Raw genomic sequence first — 4838 nt, 5'->3', positions numbered from 1 at the left:
CCTTAATTTCTTGTCCAAGACTGCAAATTATTTCGAGCCATCTTTGATCCTGATTGGTGAAAAGTTTTTCCCTCCACAGAGTTCAAAGCCACCAAGAGCTAATCAGCTAAGTAATATCTCTCATGCATTTTAAAATAAAAAATCTATGGTTCAAGTACATGTAACTCAAAAGTAAGTTCCTGAACTACTCGACAGTTAAAAATAATATAATAATAATATTTTGTAAGTCAGAGTTTTTATTATTGCATCAAACAATGATTCTATTTTGTGGACAAAAATTAAAGACAAGATTTTTCCAAATATACACATATATATATGTGTGTGTATATATATATATATATATTTGAAAAAAAAAATTAATGACAAAGCTCTTAACCCATTATTTCAAGTTATATCACATAGGGCGAGTGTGCAAGTGAGCGCGAAAACAACAAAATCTAATGAGAGCAAAAAAGCGTGTTAAGGGAGATCACTAGCGAAGTATGAAAGCGATACCTATTTTAAAGAATTGTATAACTTAATCTCTAAAAAAAAATATCCATACCACCCATTTTAAAGAATTGTATAACTTAGTTCTTCAAAAAAATATTCATACCGATCTTGACGACAGATCGACTATGGCACCAAAGACATGAGTTGAGCAAGCTGCCAATTCAAAAATTGCATTTTGGGTAATATATTATGTACTTGAATGGCTACCGAAAAAAATTAGATATTATTCAATAATCTAATTGGTAGAGTGTCCAGCTCTCTGAGAAGAGGTGCCATGTTCAATCCCTCCTCTCCTAGTTTGTCAAGATTTCCCTCCTCTCCTAGTTTGTCAAGATTTAAATAATAATAATAAGAAGAAATGGTTACTGAAAAAACTAAAATTTCGTTTCGGCATATTAGGTCAGCATACTTATACCGGGAAGATATTACCATATTGAAATAAAAAAAAGTGAGACCAATACGGTCTTGTCATTATCCATAGTTGCACAAAAACAAAGGTCTCAAAATCTAAAATCATGAATTTGGTGGTTTTTTATTTTTTCCGGAAAAGTATCATTTTGGGATTTGAGTTCTTATTTTATGTTTTTTTTGGGGATATTCCAATGTATTTGAGTAGTTGCATAAACTAAACTATAAACAATGGTCTTGTATTTGAGTACTAAAACCATGACAAGGACCTAATTTTGTTGATGCGCACAGCTTTCATATTGACAAATGAAACAACTGAAAAATCAATAGTGAACCATGGGTATATACAGTGAGTGAGAGGGACACATCCCTTTTGCCGTCTTTCCAAGTTGCAGCTAAACATCCAAGTTGAGCATGCCAAGCAAAGTCGATCCTCTCAATCACAAATATTTTGTTTGCAAGTGTAACCTGTCACAATTGCCGACTTCCTACACCAGCTGAAAGTTCAAAAATCTTGGAAAGAGAGAGAGAGAGTACGCAATAGTGAGAGATTTAAAAACGTGCCAAGTTTAGATTCGGGACGGTTTAGTGCAGGGGAAAGGGTGGAGGTTACTTCGGAAGGAAGAGTGGACCTCCACCGGTGAGTATAAGGCTCCACAAGTATATATAAGAGTTCATTCTCTTCTTCTCCCTAGTACTTGTTATAAGCAATAGGAGAAGATAGAACAAAATAATTATTCGTTGAGAAACCATGGAGAAGAATGAGAAAGTGGCTACTAGCATTGAGCCCAAGTACAGCGGTGCTAAAGCCATGCCCTTTATCATAGGTAATACATGAATACAACAGTTGTTCACAAATAATGGCAGAGAACAGAGCCTCTCTCTCTCTCTCTTCTCCAATTTTCTACTGACTAATGTTGCATAATTGCAGGAAATGAGACCTTTGAGAAGCTGGGGACAATTGGCACATCAGCCAACCTCTTGGTCTATCTCACTACTGTCTTCAACATGAAATCCATTACAGCAACAAATCTCATCAACATCTTCAATGGTACTTGCAACTTTGGTACCTTGCTAGGAGCTTTCCTCTCAGACACTTACTTTGGCCGTTACAAAACTTTGGGATTTGCTTCCATATCCTCTTTCTTGGTAACAGTACTGCTACCCAAAATTTCTTTTTACTCAAATTTAGCACTAACCATAAGCATCTATATCTAAAGTATGGTAAACTTGTCATATATCTAAAATAAGAAAATTGTACAGAAATTTGTTTGATTGGAGTTTTCTGAAAACTTTGTTAAAAAAATGTATGTTTTTTGTAAACTGTCTTTATATTTCTCTAAAAACAGTTTTCTAGAGTTCTTGAGAACTTTTTTCAAAAAACTGAACCAAATAGGCCCTATTCTTTCTAGCTTTCCTCTCAAAAAGGCAGAATTGAACTCAAGTCCTTCACTTATACAGTTTACAATTTTAAGAACAGCACTTAATATAATAGGATCTAAGTCATCTTTTAATCTACTTCAGGGGATGCTTGTGCTAACACTAACAGCAGCAATCTCAAAGCTACATCCTCCTCTATGTGGAAAGGAAGAAAGTAGCACATGCATTGATCCGACACCATGGCAAATGACTTTCCTACTAAGCTCATTCGGGCTACTAGTAGTAGGCGCCAGTGGCATAAGGCCGTGTAACTTGGCCTTTGGGGCAGACCAATTCAATCCCAAAACTGAATCCGGGAAGAGGGGAATCAGCAGCTTCTTCAATTGGTACTATTTCACCTTCACTTTCGCGATGATGGTATCATTGACAGTCATTGTTTATGTGCAATCTGATGTGAGTTGGTCTCTGGGATTAGCCATTCCAACTTTTCTGATGTTCTTGTCATGCGCGTTCTTCTTCATTGGTACAAGAATTTATGTCAAAGTGATACCGCAAGGTAGTCCCTTGACTGGTGTGGTGCAAGTCATAGTGGCTGCAATCAGGAAGAGGCAACAAAAGTTGCCAGAGCAACCAAGGCTTTCACTTTTCAATCATATGCCCATCAATTATATAAATGCAAAGCTTCCATACACAGATCAGTTCAGGTAATCAATTTGTAGCTGACAATTACAAATTATACGCAAATATTGAATACAACTTCATGATTTTGCATGTGCGTTAACTGACACTACCATATGGTCTACATTCTTACTATTTGTTAGATTCTTAGAAATCAAGTACTAATAGTTGTCTGTAGATTTCAGATTCAAATAAGTTTTTCAGTACTTAAATTACTCTCTCTCCATGTTTCCGACTTCCATTTTCTATGCCATTTTTCATTCCACACCCCATCCAGATGACTCATGAACCAAGAAAGCTCTAGACAGGACATTGCTTAAATTGTTATCACTATTATCACAATACTACAAAAAACTATCCTAGAAGTTCTTTTACTTGGAACAATGACAGGAGGAGTATGTGGATTCCCATGTGAAATTCCAATGCACCTCTCCCCAGTATCTTCCATATATAGGGTGAATCAATGGTGGATAATGGGCTTTATGGGAGAAAACTGTTCGATAATTAACTAAATAAAATGATGTTGGTTTCAGATTTCTCAACAAAGCAGCCATCATTACCCCCGAAGACCAAATCCATGGAGACTTTGCAGTATCCAGAAAGCTGAAGAGGTAAAATGCCTATTGAGAGTGATTCCCATATGGGTTGCAGGCATTCTCTACTATGTCGCCTTGGTCCAACAGCAAAACTACCCAGTCTTCCAAGCACTCCAGAGCGATACGCGATTAGGCAATTTCAAGATCCCAGCCGCATCCTACACTGTCTTCTCCATGTTGAGCCTCACTATCTGGATACCAATTTATGACAGGATCATAGTCCCATTGCTCCGAAGACTCACCAAAAAGGAAGATGGTTTCACACTCCTCCAAAAGATGGGTATTGGCTTGTTTCTATCAATTCTCACCATGCTTGTATCTGGCTTAGTTGAAGAGCACAGGAGGACATTGGCTCTTACTAAGCCAACATTAGGGGCAGTCCCAAGAAAAGGTGCCATTTCTTCCATGTCAGGATTCTGGTTGATACCTCAATTGACACTAATTGGACTTTCTGAAGCTTTTGCTGTGATAGGCCAAGTTGAATTCTACTACAAGCAGTTCCCAGAAAACATGAGAAGCATTGCGGGGTCATTCTTGTTCTGTGGCTTTGCATGTTCAAGTTATTTGAGTAGTTTCTTAGTCTCTGTAGTTCACAGTACGACAAATAGAGCGTCATCAGGAAACTGGTTGGCTGAAGATCTTAACAAGGGGAGATTGGATTACTTCTATTACCTTATTACCGCGTTGGAGGTCTTGAATTTGGTGTACTTTCTAGTTTGTGCTAACTGGTACAAGTATAAAGGGACCGGTGGCAACACCCTAGATGTGGCCATGGAACAAATGAAATCTGAAGAAACTAGTGTTTGATATTCATATTCTTATATTATGATGTTAGAAGAAGGCCCTTCGTCTTCTGATTCATATTTGAACAATGGAACACTGCAAAAAAAGGATTTCTCACTTCTTACTCTCATTCAATGCATGAGACTTTCATCTAACATGGCTCCTAAATGAAGAAAAAAGACTAATTCTCTCATGCAGCTATTCATTGAGATTGTTTATTTGAAGCTGCATTGTGTGTTGTGCTTGTGTCATTGTTATTGTTTGCATGATGAGATTCACAATTCAAAAATTATGGTTCCTGGTGTCACTTATTGGCACCTGATTCAAGGGATTGAAGTTTCAACAATCACTTGAAAATGAACTTGAGCAGTATCAGACACATGCAACATAGTTATATTGTTCCATTTATGATATATAAATTTTGTAATTGGCAAATTTCGGTGTCAAAATGTGTCCGATCGGTTTATAATTTTCTAATTTACTTTTGAGCCTAAATGTCGG

General features: G+C 37.0%; 1 pseudogene; it reads left to right on the top strand.

Annotated features, from left to right (window-relative positions):
* The first annotated feature begins 1527 nt into the window (after positions 1 to 1527).
* On the top strand, positions 1528 to 4454 carry LOC132286543 (protein NRT1/ PTR FAMILY 2.11-like; annotated as a pseudogene).
* Positions 4455 to 4838: the final 384 nt, after the last annotated feature.

This window comes from Cornus florida, unplaced genomic scaffold (assembly GCF_030987335.1).
Source record: "Cornus florida cultivar Cherokee Brave unplaced genomic scaffold, ASM3098733v1 CherokeeBrave_3.0.0_Hap2_Chr11, whole genome shotgun sequence".
In the NCBI taxonomy this organism is placed as follows: domain Eukaryota; kingdom Viridiplantae; phylum Streptophyta; class Magnoliopsida; order Cornales; family Cornaceae; genus Cornus; species Cornus florida.
This window is presented reverse-complemented; position numbering and strand designations above follow the sequence as displayed.